The following is a 16,786-nucleotide window of genomic DNA, read 5'->3' on the forward strand; positions in this document are numbered from 1 at the left end:
TAATCACTAATGGTTTAATTGTAGACAATTTTGGTTCATCCAGGTATTTATGTGCTCTATACAGTGACACAGATAGTCTATTTAGCTGTTGTCATATGGTTCGAGAGCCATATATATTTGAGAATCATCGGCATAGCTGTGGTAGTTAATGTTGTTGTTCTGTAGAATTTGGCCTAGAGGTAGCATACAGAGATTGAACAGAAGCGGTCGGAGAACTGATCCCTGTGGAACTCTGCATGTCATAGCCACCCTATCAGATTCTTGATCACCAATAGTGACAAATAGATTTTAATTGTTCTGAAAGATTTTAATTTTAATCGATTTTTATGGATATTTCTATAGCAGAAAGCCATAGACTCTTTAATGTCTCCTCACCCTCCTGAAGCCCCTAAAACTATCATGTCAGGTCTTCAGAGAGAATGGTGGCTCAGACAGTGAAAGAACATTGCTGTAAATAAAGATGAATTCCTTTTAAAGTGAAAATTGTGCAATCGCAGAGTGTGCAGGTTTATTAACAGAATCAGGGATGGGCAAAACTCATCATCAGAAACAGACATGTGGATAACAGGTAAGTAGTGGATCTGGCCAAAGTACAGAATGGCTGGCAAAAGTCTTAAGTCCAACAAACAGGCAGGTAGATTTAAAACACTGATTTAGAGCGAAAGTACAGTCAGGGAAAAGACTAACAGAGAAAACCGAATAGAGAAATCGATTCTCATAAAGGCTATCCAAAAGATTAACAGATAGACATGCTTAGCAATGTCGTAGCAAACAAACAATACCTAATAAAGAAAGAGCTGTAAAGAACTGAAATAAATAGTGGGTGCTAATTAGAAACAGGCAGAGGTGGGACAAATTCATTGTTATGCAAGTCACAAGTAAGTCTCAAGTCTTTGCCCTCGAGTCCCGAGTCAAGTCGAATCAAAGATGAGGCAAGTCCCGAGTCGAGTCAAAAGTCAAAGCCAACAAGTCTCAAGTCGAGTCCAAAGTCTTACCATTTTAGTTGAGTCATTTCAAGTCCTCTTACCACAGAAATAAAATGTATATAAATCATGTATGTCTATAAGATTTGTATTTTTTTAAACCTCTTTTTATACAATGACATTAACCAAATACAGTAAAAAACAGAAAATTTAATTGTCACCAAAAATGCTTGTATTTCAACAGCATATTGCACTAGAACAATCCACAGCAGCTTCAGTCCTGTATTGTATTGACCTCATATTGCAAAACAGTTTAACTTTCACATAGACATGGGTCCTTTTAGCCTAAACTTTTTTAAACATCAATAAAATCCTCACTCCTCAAAATTATCACTTCTGAAAAACTGGACCAACCTGATAATATAATTGGAATGACTCCATAGAGACTGGTGTGTATGAATGAGTGAGTGAGTGAGAGAGAGAGAGAGCTGTGTGGACAGGTGATGAGCAGAGAGTGAGTGTGTGTGCGCATGAGTGCTGTGGACAGGTGGAGGGAGGCCCCTATACTGCATTGCATTTGCAAAAGATCAAATTGGCCAAAAGTCTGTCAGTCATTTGTGCACGATGGGGACGCAGAATGATGCCACCATGGCTGAAAACTCGCTCCACTGGAGCACTAGAAGCAGGCACTGCCAATACTCGGATGGCTACTTGAAAGAGTGAAGGAAGAGTCTTACTGTTCAGTGCCCAGAACAAAAGGGCATTCTGTCCTTCTGCCATGTCAATGTAGTGACTTAGCTGAACTGCTGGTGGGGTCCCAACATCCCTTTTCTGCCTCTTATGGTATGCAGCAAACAGCCCTTCTCCTTCCATGTCCTCTAGTTCTTCTTCAGCAGGCACCGGCACAGGCACAGGTTGCTCCGTCTCTGCAGCATCTTGCAGGATCAATTCTAAAAAAAACGTGTCACAACAGCAGAAACAAAAGAGCCCTTATTACCATTACTGATGTTGATGATACTGTGCAAGACTGAACATTTTTATTATTGTTAAAGTCAGATTAATATCACATTAGATCCTAGATCAGATTAAGATCAAATAATTTTACGTTGCAGTTAAGTTGCATTGCAAGTCAATAATATTTACCTTTAACTCGTTGTGCCACCTCTGCCTTGATTTCACGGTTGACCTGCACATAGGGCTCAATCCACAGCAGACAAAAGGCTGGATCCAAGGCAGCTGCTTTCAGGTAGACTGTGTCTGAAAAGGGGCTAGTGATCCCTTCTTCAGACTGGGCCATTTTCACATTAATGAAATCTTTTTTTCAGCCAATAAGGATGCCTGCAGACCTCTGACCAGGCCACTCAGGAAACGAACTTGAGGCTTCAGATTGGAACAACTGCACTGTTTGTAATGACTTTCTCCCCCTGTGTCAAATCAGTTGCTTCTCCGAACGGTTTCAAGATGTCCACCAACTCCTTCAGCAGATTCCACTCTCGTGGTTTGAATGACAGTTCTTTATGCCCGGCCTTCTCAAGAACTGCGCAGAGCTTTTGCTGATCACAATGGAGGACTCCTGCCGCAGTGTGGAATTCCACCTCGTGCTCACTCGTGCTCAATGCAGCAGGGATGCCTCTGTGCTCCCCAAATTCACCATCGAAGATGTCTTTAAACGTTGTGCTTGTGTGGAGCATGCCGCTTTTGTTTCTTTCAAACCGTCTCCCACAACCAGCTGCAATGTGTGTGCAAAACACTGCAGGCGCTGTTTCTTTGTCACAGCAGCATCGACGGTTTGCTGGTCTTCTAGGGTTAAGTCATGCCATAGCTCAGGATCATCAAGATTATCTCCAGCATCATCATCTTCCTCCTATACGCTGGGGAAGCAGACCGTAAATGCCTTGCGCATGTTAGCAGCATTGTCACTAATGATATAGTCCAATTTAGTTTTGATGTTGTATTCATCACATATTGCCTCAAATTGGTCACAGATGCACTCTGTGAGAGCCTTTAAAGCGGTTGCAGGCCAGGAGATTAGTCTTTAGCTGTACCCTCTCTGCATCTCTCTCCATCCAGTGCACAGTGACACCAAGGAATCCCCTCATCTTTCGATCAGACCAAATGTCCACAGTGACTGAAACATGGTCAGTGTTGCTCAATTGAGTTTTTAACTTTGAACATCTTTCCTCAGCAAGGCTCTCTGTTTTTGTGGTCAGCGTTCGGCGACAGACTGGGGTATACTTGCTGTCCAGCACAGCCAGAAAGTGACGAAAGCTCTTATTTTCCACAATAGACAGAGGAAAATTGCAATCAATAATCAAGTCATCGAATTGGAGATGGCCTTCTGCTGTGGGTGGCTCATGCTGTAACGCCCTATACGAGTGTCCAGGAATTGTGAGATTGAAGGCTGTTGTGATTCATCTACGATGCTTTTGTTCACCTGGTATTCTTGATACCTGTAACAGAGAAGAATATGAAACAGATTTCAGAAAATCCCTTATAGCCACACATGTTGTATTTGAAACTACTCTTTACTCATATCAACGTTGTTGTGTTAATATTAATTATCTATTGTACACTACGGTATACGATGATACATTTCAGTTTCAGTGTATGCAATATTAATAATATTTTCACTGCTTCAAAAGTCATAAGAAAGCCCTTTCCCTCAAGAAACTGAAGTCATATACTTTATAGCAGTGTTATTCAAAGTGGGGACGGGGACCCCTGGGTGCCGCGAGGGGGTGCTAGGGGGGCCATGGCAAGTTGGCATAAAAAGTATAGCAAAACAAAATAATTGAATAAATTAAATAACTTAAGTAAACCAAATTAAACCAAAAATAAGTGAAACAATATTCCCATTAGTTAAGAACTGCGCTATAATAATCTACTGCATCTCTGAACATTACTACTATAATCGTTATTATTTTATTATATACTGTATATATCCCAGTGGTGCGTTGCCTCACAGACCTAGACTACGTAGCACTCTAAGTCCATGCGCTGCCTGCTGTTTGGGCATGATATGAAAAGGGAAGGCTGGATCTACTGTGACTGTGTTATGGTACTTTAAAACGGACGTTGACATGATGTTGGCAAGGTTTTCCATCTGAGTGTGTGTTAAGAATTTACGTGTACCAGAATTTCTGAAGAAGGACGAGGCTCTGGTCCGAATGAAAATTTAGCACAAAGATTTATTAATATGAATTGATAAGTCAAAATCCATGAAATACACTGCAGCAGTCAAATATTTGCTCAACCCTCGAGCTTCCACAAAATATTCGCCCCGAATCAAGATCGAACATCAGTTTTGATACTCCCGCCACAGGGGCGGTTACTTTTCACTCTCGTGAGTAAAACCCATCCTTATTGGCTCTTCGTTGGCATGGTGACATGTTGGATGAATCTCTTTGTTTTCGCTGTCCAATAAAGAAGGGCATGCTCTAAACTCTTCCCATTTACCCTCTCTCCGACCCTTATTAATGATCAAGCTATCGAAGTGGTGAAGCAATACAAATACCTCGGTATTATAATAGACGACAAACTCACCTTCGATCCTCAGGTTGACGCTGTCTGTAAAAAAGCACACCAGCGTATATGTTTTTTTATCGTAAACTTCACAATTTTAATGTCGATAAGACTTTTATGAGGATGTTTTATTGTTGTTTTATTGAAACTATTCTTTCCTTTGCCTTTGTGAGCTGGTTTGGGCCCTCACTCTAAAAAACAAAAACAGGCTGCAATACATTACTAAAGTGTGTGGAAAAATTTCCCTGAACTCTCTGACTGACTTAAAATCTCTATACGAGACAAGGACCCTGAAGAAGGCCCAGTCAGTCCTGGCTGATATAAGCCACCCTCTGAACAGCTGCTTCATGTTGTTGCCGTCTGGCCGCAGATTCTGTCTGCCTAAATGCAGGACAAACAGACACAAAAACTATTTTGTTCCTGCTGCTATAGGTTTTGTTAATAATTCAATGTGAGATGTGGTTGTGTACTATGTATTTACTTGTGTTCTCCTTCGATAGTGTCTGTTGTATGTATGGCTTATGTGTCGTTTATGTTGCACTTTATTTTGCTGCAAAACGAATTGCCCCTCGGGGATAATAAAGAATCCTTGAACTTGAACTTGATTTGGGGGATACTCTCGGTCATAGATCAACAGGTTCTTTGCATACAGGTGTGAAATCTTAACCAGGTTACAGTAATTTACATTCTATTGTCCTAACCTAGACTAGAACATCAGGGGGTTGGAGACAGAAGGTCTCTTTGTGCTGTATAGGGGGCAGTTTCATTTGTATGTTAATTGTGGGGTTTTAATCCTGTCTCTCTATCTGAGCCAGGTATGAAGTCTGAGTGAGTGTGGCTGAGTGTAATGTATGGAGTTCTATACGTTGATGGTTATTGTATTTAATCATATTTCCCTAACCAGGCTGCAGTATACAATTTAATAAAACAAAAACATAAGAATACATGGTTATTAAATCAGCATTAATTAAACTTCATTTATCTCAACATGTGCTACACTCATGTACCTCATATAATCCGGGTTAAAAAAAATCCCTATTTTTGTAAGTATGAACCTGCAAGGGAGACGTGCGTTTACTGTCTCGTTGATACAGTAAATATGCAGCAGCTAGTAAGTTACGGTACATCCGATAAGGTGCTTAGCATTCGTTCAAAACGTACCTTTCTTTGTGCAACTTCAGGTGTCGAACAAAGTTGGATGTTGTGGCAGCTCCATCTGTAATCTTCGACCCGCATGTTTTGCAAATTGCAACTCGTTTTTTGTCGACTATCTCGTAATTTTTATAGCCAAATCTTCGGTATCATTTTGCCAACTGGCGCGTTGTCGCTTGTTGCGCTTCATTGGTTGTCTTGCAATGTGCCTGCTTAGATGCTGTCGAATCAAAACAACGTGGGACTACAGTGATTGGATGTCATGCAGGCAGCGCGCGCGGCTCTCTGCATGCATACAGGTGGTGCAAACTTTTTTCACAGATGCAGATAAACTGAGAGCGGTGCGGCCGTGTGAACATTTTTTTCCCCAGTTTTCATGGGAAGTAGCAAGTCTTCTCGGGTCAAAAGGTGCAAGTCCAAGTGAAGTCACGAGTCATTGATGTTAAAGTCCAAGTCGAGTTGCAAGTCTTTGTACATTTTGTGAGTTGAGTCTGAAGTCATCAAATTTATGACTCGAGTCTGACTCGAGTCCAAGTCACATGACTCGAGTCCACACCTCTGGAAACAGGTGATTAGAATTCCGGGGATTGTGATCTGGGGAGTGAGTTGCATTCAGATTGCTGGCGTGGTTGATGGCATGAGATCAAGACTGAGCAAATTGTGGACTTTATTTGTTGTAGTACATTCTTAAAAGTGTTATGATAGACATAAGATTTAGTTACTGGCTGAAAATGAAGCAGAACAAATTCACCATGTAAACCATGCTGAAAAACTTATGTAAGAATATTGTAAATGAATGTTGGACCTCTGATCTCTCTCTTTCCCCCTCTCATGCAGAACAGCTTTTGTCTTTCTTTTTCCTAAGAATCAGCATTTTCCTTTTTTCATATATACATATTCCCTTTCATTTTGTGCAGCACAAACTGAGTCCTTTAATGTTTTGAGCATCCACATGCAGTGAAACGCTTCAGGGTACAGAGGCCTATTTTACCAAGAAAGAAACAAGATCAGCACTGGGGCACACAGCCAATCAAATGTAAGCCCTGACATTATACTAAGGATTTTCATAAAGGAGTAAGGATGAAGACGGGTTGGGTGTCAAGGATGGAGAGAACAGTGAGGAAAAAAATAATGGCAGGCTGGGAGGAAGAGACGGATGGGTGAAGAGGGACGGAGGAAGAGATAAGGAGGAAAACAAAAGACAAAATGGGGAGGATTGGAGGAAGTCAAAGTGAGAAAAAGGCAAAGATGAGGGCAGTAGCAGAAAGTGAGTGGGTGGGGGAATGGAAGAAGAAAGATGAAGAGAAAGCAGAAGAGAGGAGAACAACTCATGGAGTTTCATTAAGGAGGATGGGGCAGCATGCAGTTATAATGAGGAGTAGTGTATCACATTCAACTCAACTCACTCGCAGTCAGCTTAATTCATAGATAGGAAAAAGCTCTTCTCCTGAGTGGAGTGTGTGGACTCACCAATGCAGAACTCTATTAGATAGGGAGGGATCCAAGGAATAACAAACACGTGCAGTGTGTATTCACAGCCAGCATCAAGTGAGAGGTACCTGTTGACAGCTTGGTGGTGGACCATAAGCCTGTTTGCTTTGCTCTTAAAATCATGCTGGTTAGGCTTAACTGACTGCGTCTTCTTATGCCATTCTGGTGTGGCTGTGCTATCTCCATATTAAACATGGCGCTGAGGTTTAAAGAACCAAGAGTGTATCCTCTGACATGCTGAGCATGGAATACTGGATGCCACATGAACAGATCAATCATAAATAAACAAAAAACATAATTAATCCAAGATTATTAAATACAATTTAATTAGCCATAGATTCCAAGGCTGAATCTATATTTGCTGCAGTTCACAAATGAGTTCCACAAGGTTTGATTATGGGTTCTATATTTTTTCCGCTCTATCTATAAATAATATCTTTGAATTAGTGAAAAACTAATTTTCATTTTTTATTTTATTGCTGATTACAGTACTGTACTCCACAGACCCATGTCTTCTACAAGCATTTGCGCTTCTGCAGTCTGATTTTCAACTACCACTAAGTTCACTTATAGACCTAAACTTGGTGCTAAATTCAAGTAAAACGTAGTATTGTAACGATTCACGGAAGGCAGGAGGCAAATGCAGGGTTGAAGAAGGAGCGTTATGATGGTAATTCCATCGATAAAAGTAGTAAATGTAGGGTATAATGTGTCAGAATTGTGATTTAGGATTGATGTGACAGGTGGGCGGGACATCCAGTTTGTAGATTGGGACTTCCTGTATGACGTGAGTTAGGGTGGGACTTCCTGTATGACGTGTGTTCGGGCGGGACTTCTGGCGTGACGTATGGATGTCCGGTGACTTTGTAATTTATGATTACATTGATGTGTCCGTGTTTGATGTTTTACAACGCCTGATGAGTGGGATATGTTTGATGATTAACAAATGGGCCTTAGGGTTCCGGAATGTTAAATTCCCAGACAAATAAATAAGTGTCAGTGGTAAGATGTTTGGTGTTCAACAAAAGGGTGCCAGGGGTCCACTGCCAAGTGGTACAACAGATGTAAACTTCCATGTTTTACAATGTGCGTGTAGCATGGTGTTTTTCCACAAGCACAGAATTGCATGTGGGGGAAATGCTTTTTGTGAAGTATAAACAAGGGTATGGGACTTAAAATTTGGAGAGTTTCAGCCATTTTTTTCATTTTAACAAGAGATGGGCCTTAAGATCAGATCTGCCCTGTATTAATGGTACCTTAATGACCAGTATTACAAACTGTAGTATATGCAGGTTGAAAATCATCCCATGTTTCACGATTTGTAGTCCAACACAGCACTACAGTAAACAAACATTGCATGAGCAATGCTATTATTTAGAAGAACACCATCCCAACCGTGAAGCATGGAGGTGGAAACATCATTCTTTGGGGATGCTTTTCTGCAAAGGGGACAGGATGACTGCACCGTATTGAGGGGAGGATGGATGGGGCCATGTATCGCGAGATCTTGGCCAACAACCTCCTTCCGACAGTAAGAGCATTGAAGATGGGTCGTGGCTGGGTCTTCCAGCATGACAACGACCCGAAACACACAGCCAGGGCAACTAAGGAGTGGATCCGTAAGAAGCATCTCAAGGTCCTGGAGTGGCCTAGCCAGTCTCCAGACCTGAACCCAATAGAAAATCTTTGGAGGGAGCTGAAAGTCCGTATTGCCCAGCGACAGCCCCGAAACCTGAAGAATCTGGAGAAGGTCTGTATGGAGGAGTGGGCCAAAATCCCTGCTGCAGTGTGTGCAAACCTGGTCAAGAACTACAGGAAACGTATGATCTCTGTAATTGCAAACAAAGGTGTCTGTACCAAATATTAAGTTCTGCTTTTCTGATGTATCAAATACTTATTTCATGCAATACATTGCTAATTAATTACTTAAAAATCATACAATGTGATTTTCTGGATTATTTTTTTTGATTCCGTCTCTCACAGTTGAAGTGTACCTATGATTAAAATGACATGCTTTGCTTGTAGGAAAACCTGCAAAATCGGCAGTGCATCTAATACTTGTTCTCCCCACTGTATGTAAGCAGATGAGTTTATCGTTAATATATACATTTACATGACGTGATATCACGGCTGGATGTCCGGTGACTTTGTAATTTATGAATATATTGATGTGTCCGTGTTAGATGTTTTACAACGCCTGATGAGTGGGATATGTTTGATGATTAACAAATGGGCCTTAGGGTTCCGGAATGTTAAATTCCCAGGCAAATAAATAAGTGTGTCAGTGGTAAGATGTTTGGTGTTCAACAAGAGGGTGGCAGGGGTCCACTGCCAAGTGGTACAACAGTTGTAAACTTCCATGTTTTACAATGTGTGTGTGTAGCATGGTGTTTTTCCACAAGCACAGAATTGCATGTGGGGGACATTTTCGTGAAGTATAAACAAGGGTTTGGGACTTACGATTTGGTGAGTTTATCATCAAAATCCACAAAAATAAATAACGAGAACAGCATTTCTACCAGACAGGAATTATCAATATATATGGTTGTCAAACATCAACAATCATCAGAACTAAATAGTTAAGTTTTATCCAGAATTTTAATCATTGCAGCCTGTATAGTTCTAACACAATTTTAATCTAATGTGAAGAACAATGACGTGTAACCAATGACAAAGTTAAGAGGTGTGACCTGCTGGAGGCACCCCGGCTGTGATATAAAGACAGTATTTAACCTCGCAGCATCCACAGAAGTCAGCTGTTGTTTCAAGCGCGGAGTATATCGTTTCTGCTGTATGTACAAGTTATTTTATTTGAAGTAATTGATTTAAATTACAAACGCTAACAAACAACACATTTGAACTTTTTGTAAAAAAATTGTAAATACATTTTACGATTGCACAGTCCATGCATTTTTAGCTGTCTTTCATATTACCTGTTTAAATCTCCGGTTTAGGTTGAGCGGAATTAAACACCAGCCGTGTTTGGTAAACACATTTTTGGGCCTTCAAATCTTGGTAAGTAGACTTTTGACATTATTGTTAATCAGCTTTAATTACCTGCGTACGCTTGTTAATCCTCTTTGTATTTAGACCAAGTGACCAGCATCTGTGCAGGTTGGACTGCATGGTTGTGATCTTACACAACCTGAACAGATACTTTATGTGTAAGTTTGATTATTTACAGAAATGTTAAATCTTGTACTAAAGTGTTATTAACAATTACGACAATATGCATACAGCTGAACCTTTGTACTCCATTTACCAACCAAAAGATTGATGACAGCCCAGTGATGATACAGAGTACATTACCATAATGGATTCAGTTACGGACACCCTACCTTGTGGCTTCACAGCATGAGTTGTTTTCTTTCATGCTTGAAAGCTGAAGGTAATACAGTCCACTCATCAAAACTGTGATGTGTGTAAATATAAGTTTGAGTTAGAATATTTTAACCTGAAAAGTGGATCGTTATTTACACGTTAAGCTAGAGAAATGGCAAAAGATAATGCTAACAACAGACCAGACACGGAACAGCCAACAACCTCTACACATAATCATCCGACCACACCCCAAAATACAAATGAACCAACCATTTTATTGTTACACAGCGATGCACACAATAATCCTCAGATACAAGGCTTGTTAACTGAGCATAGTAGCCCCCATTTTTCACATGATCTAGCTGACTCTCCGCCGAGCTCTCTGATGCAAACTCATTGCAATGATGGCGATGTTAGGGTTATACAACGTAATGCGTTTGACAATGTTGAATTACGACAGTTGATACATTTACAAAATACAGGTGAAGTTGGTTATTGGCACATTCTATGCAAGTATTATGGCGGGCTTGGATACTTTTGATTGTTAGAACTTCAGACACGGGCCTGGTGATCGTCTGCAGATTGATTTCATTGGTGAATTTCTGATAGACCCCATACATGTGACCATGAGAGCGGATGAATATAATGAACGCACGTTTGGTCATTTACTTGAAAGTGTTATGCAGAGTAATGCTGAGATTATGATTGATGAATCACTAGAGCTGGTGGTACAAATTGTCAAAAACCGCGAGTGTGGTGCCCCGCGATGTAAAGCTCAAATACTGTTGATATTAAATTACCAATAAAAAAAGAAGGCATTTATATGTGGCTGTGAATAATGATTCTAAATGTTTTTCTGTTTGTTTGATGGGTATGTTGAACCTGCAGTACACATATGCTGAGGCCCTGGTTAGTGCTCGTGGGTTACATACAGGCGCTGGTTTAGCGTTAGATGATTGTGTGGCATTCACAGATATTGTTCGGTTTAAAGAAATTACAGGGTGTAAAATTGTTGTCTTTCATCGAACACGGGATGGTCACTTTACCAAGTGTCAAAACAGCGAGGACACCCAGCCTAGAACTGCCATTATGTACTTACACGATAACCATTTCCATGTCATCATGAATCTGAAGGGTTTTCTGGGTGTGTCTTATGTCTGACTGGTAATATACCGGTTTCAACACCTGTGGTGATCATGGTTGTAAACATAGCTGTAGTGTCTGTCTTCATGAAGATTGTCATACCCAACCCCGTAACACAAAGCAGTGCCCAGACTGTAAGCGGATATGTTATTCAGACTTTTGTTATTAGAAAACATTCTCAAACAGCTCAATCCAGTGGCTTGAATATGTTGCCTTCGATGAGAATATATCAATACAGCCGCCCTGAACAGGCTAAAACGCGATGGGTTGAGCACAGTCTATGAATTTCTATGCTGTTTCTGGCACGGTCCCCCAAAGTGTCACTGTTCAGCAAGCATCAATCCAGTGACAAAGATTATGTATGGGTTGATGCACCAGCAATGGCTGACAAAGCTAGAGGCTTTAAAAGAACAACACCACGTACATGTTCAATACATATGGGAGTGTGAGTGAAATCAGCTTAAAAACACATCCGCAGATGTCAAAGCTTTCTTTAAGACCTTTGATGCTCCAGAGCGCCTTGATCCTCGGGATGCTCTTTTTGGCGGTCGTACCAACGCAATTCATTTGAAGTTTACGGCTTGAGAAGGGGAGACTATTCAGTATAACGATGTCTGTAGTCTTTACCCATTCTGCAAAGACTTATCCGATTGGCCATCCAGACATAATCTAGCAAGATTTCAAACCGCTAAACACTGTGATGGCAATTTCTAAAGTTCAAACAGTTCTATGAAAATGGTAGGTAAGACAGGAGACATCAATTGCACAATAAACGGTTTAATATACTTGCAAGGAGAGAGTACACAGGTTACAAAGTAAAAGTGAATAGTCTCTAAATTAAATACAGGTCAATCGACAGTATTTAAGGACAGAAGATGGGTGTGACAAAATCCTGCACAATCCCCCAACTCAACAGGACTTATTCCGTTTGTTCTATTATAACCTAACTTCACACAAAGGACAGCTCTCCTTCCCCCATAGGTAACTTCTTCAATTCTAAGAGTTCTTACAGCATCTGGACAGACAATAGATGCCCCGATGAGTCATACAGATGCGCAGATAAATGAGTACCTTTATAACCAGCCGACACTAGTCAATGATGCCCCCTATGCAAATACCAGCTCCCCCACTTCCACCTTCCTTTCCCAATTTGAACAATGGAACTCAGTCCTTTAATCAGTAAGAATACATTGTAAAAGAAATTTCCCTGACAATCCGCCCTATATTCATGTCATGTAGTGGTAACATGCAACTTTTAATCAACTCACTAATCATTAAACACTATCTTACACAACATGATTTTTTATGATATCGTCATCCCAGTAGTTTGGGAATGGAAACATATCTGAAATGTCTGACTCCTCATTTACACGCACCTGGACCATTACCTGTGTAGCAAATTTAGAAACACATAGTTTGATTAAACAAGACAAAAATATACCCCAAACAGACAACAGGGCAATAACGGCTAAGGCAGTAGTCAATAACTTGTATATTGTCATCCCCCAGGTACCAATCATAGAAGATAACCCTGAGAATGGGTCCCACCCATGAACTGTATTAAGGTCTTCTATTCCTTTATAAGATTCTTGGACTAAATTAGTTACCTTTTGTGACGCATCTGAAATGTATGTACAACACTCGGATCCCACCACCTTACAGACACCGCCCTGGGAAGCCAAAATCAAATCTAGTGCCATTCTATTTTGTAAAGCAACTGAATGGGTTTCGCTCCATACCTATCGCTGCAATTGTGTCACTTGTCAAATTCATGTGTTTCTCCAACACTGTTTCTCCAATATCCTGGGATATTGGTGTTCGCTTATGGCGAGGTTGGGATTGATGTAAGGCAGTCATTTCCCCGTGGTCAGCCCGCCTAATCAAAGGGACCAAGTACTCCATGTACCATAATCCACCTGCGTCTCTAGGGATGCAACTGTATGCATTCCCACCACAGACCTGCACCGGGAAAGCTCCTAGAGCCGTGAAGTTGGCTTGAGTCGTGGTGGGACAATCACTGTGTCCTAAACTCTGTGTGGCTCCTGGAGCATCTGTAATACAGAGCGAGACATTATGCAATTCATAAACAGGTATTGGTGGCCAAGTCTGGGCACAATCACGCAAACTGAGCTTCTCAGGTATCGAGGGAGTAGAACAGTCATGCAAATTGAAGGTCATTGAATCTATGTTCATGTAGGTTTCCCATAGGATATAGTTAACCACTGCATCAATACAAACAGAGAAACCTGAGGGTAAGGGAGTACAGGTCCTACCTGTTCTGATTCTATCCTCCATAGTGCGACAGTCTGTCTGCACCAGGGTCATTTGTATCCTTACAGTTAAGCCACCTTTTCCTATTCGCTCAGTGTAGGTTAACCTAAATAATTTGGATATATTCACCCCCACAGGACGACGGTGATTGTTAAATTCTACTATCACCATATAGACCAAATCTAAGTTAGCCCCACCCGGCTGGTCAGGAATAGCTGACGGGGTATAACAGTCCTTATCTGGCGGCGTCATTTGTGCTGCCACATCCGTCCAACCATGTGCCTGCCAGTCTGCTACTGAAAATGGGATAGGGGTTAACATAGGGGAACGTGAAGATGTTGGTATGTGTAGACAGATCCAACAATTAGTCATGTTCTTGTGCTTTGCATAATCAACCATTATCCTAAGGGCTATGTTGTCTGGCTCTAACAGTGCTCTCCTTACTCTACCTAGTTCAGAACGACGTGGTGCAGGAGTAGGAACTATCGTAGCACGTGGAACTGTTAAGGGACATATCATAGCGGGTCTAACTTTAGGGAAGTCGGGTGATCTGCAAAGGGTGGTACCCTCATTGATACTGAAACACCAGTAATCCTAGAGGTTTGGAAATGTTAACAGTACAATAAACATCATCTTAACATCTCCACCTATTCACATGGTTGGGACTCACCTGTATTCAGGTGAGTCCAATACCACTTATTATCCTTCAACACTGGGCTTGTCAGTACATAGCAATCCTCATCCGGGGGGGCAGTTCATCATGTCACAAGAGATTTACAAAATCTGTCCAAAATCAGACCCTGTCTGTATCAGTAGTTAATGTAGGGTATAATGTGTCAGAATGGTGATTTATGGCCCTAGAGGGCGGGGCTTCCATATTGATGTGACAGGTGGGCGGGACATCCGGTTTGTAGGGTGGGACTTCCGGTATGATGTATGTTAGGGTGGGACTTCCTGTATGACGTGTGTACAGGCAGGACTTCAGGAGTGACGTACGCATGTCCGGTGACTTTGTGATTTATGATTACATTGATGTGTCCGTGTTTGATGTTTTACAACATCTGATGAGCAAAACAGACTAGTGTTATAACAGGTGGGTTATGTTTGATGATTAACAAATGGGTCTTAGGGTTCCGGAACGTTAATTAACAAATGGGGCAATAAATAATTGTTGTGCCAGCGATATGTTGTTTGATATTCAACAAATGGTGTTTGTCAGATCTAAAACCCCCGGTGTTTAATCTTCTGACAAGTGGTGCAACAGATGGCCTACAACCGGTTGTTAACCTTTCATGTTTTATGGGTTGTTTGGCGTGGTCTGTGTATTTAAATCACGCAGACATCGGTGATGGTCATTCAGTCTTACCTGAGCAAACTTACATACACAATACAAAACATGGAGGATTGTGCTACGATCAATGTTTTGGGAGAAACACCGGTGAAAGCTAATATCTTAAACGCCGCTCAGCGATTTGGTAAAAAATTACAGATGGCCCGCAGAGATGCAATCAACATGCCAGCCCAGAATAAACCGATGCAGAGTTTAACCCAAATCCATCAACTACACCAGGATATGTTGGCACAGGAATGGGGAATGGATGATGGTCGGATCAGTGGATACATTTTCAACCCAGAGCTACCGGAGGTGGCATTTTATGAATTACCAGAAGGCCATGTGTTTAAGGCTGGTGTGACCGATCAAATGGTTTTTAATGCCGGATTATGGGGCACCTTTCGAAAAGTGTTTTATATGGGGCCAAAACAAGGCCAGCATAATACAGTAGATGTACTGTTTAAAGACTGTTAGATTGGAGCTATTTCCGGAAAATGTCAGCGGGGTAGATTGTGACTGCGGGCGGATCGACTGACGTAAGACCCTGAAGCCCTGCCTTAAGCTAACACCGACCTCAACACACCATAAAAACAGACAGACTGCCTGAGACTATCAAGCAGTCGGAAGAATTTACGAAACATGTCTCAAGAATACAACCAAGCAGTGATTGAAGAACCCAAGGCCGAGGACTGGCTGTGTGACGCCTGGGATGACAACGCTGAAGCCTTCTACGGAACCCCTGACCCAGACAGCTCGATTCCACCGGCATACCCTGCAAGAAACTACCCCTGGATTGACCGGATTGGTCATCAGCTAGGTCCTCTTAATCTGTCATACATTTCAAATGCTAACAAGAGTTATCACAAAATGGACAAACACCTTGTACCAAAAGTTTTAAAGATCATCAAAGCAACAATGGATATGATTCTGGAAAATGGGGTTGTTGGGGTTATTCTACACAAAGCATGCATTGGATGTGAAGTGGACCACCCGAGCCAGACAAGACATTCATGTCTCGAACCGCAGAGTTTTTTGAGGCCCATTATGATGACATTGTGGCGACAGTTTTAACCGTGTGACTGAAACGTGTTGGTCAAGGCTTTGAACGCATCAGGTTTTCACGCGCCGATGACTGATGTTCACGAGGCCGCTGAGAACTTTCTGCATGAGCATGATGTTAAACATATATAACACAGCGCATTAATTCTCATTATTGCTCGAACACTCTACGATGTCTGAACAGGTTATGAAAAGTATTTACTACAACCCGGCAAACCCTGGTGCTTATGTGGGTAGAGAGGGTTTGAAAAGAGCATACTTGGAAAAAAACGGGGAGATCCTAAAAAATTGTGAGGCCGATGACTGCCCACATGGAAATAACCTATATAAACATATATGTTTAAATATAGGTTTTGATATATGTTTTTAATATATGTGACATATATAAAATTGGCCGTTTTCCTATATTATATGTACATATATACACATATATGTACATATATGGGTACATATATGTACCTATATAGGTACATATATGCACGTATATATGTGTGCATATATGTACACATATATGCACATATGTGTACATATATACGGGCTTATATGTACCTATATAGGTACATATATGCAC

The sequence above is a fragment of the Esox lucius genome, chromosome 4 (genome assembly GCF_011004845.1).
Source record: "Esox lucius isolate fEsoLuc1 chromosome 4, fEsoLuc1.pri, whole genome shotgun sequence".
NCBI lineage: Eukaryota > Metazoa > Chordata > Actinopteri > Esociformes > Esocidae > Esox > Esox lucius.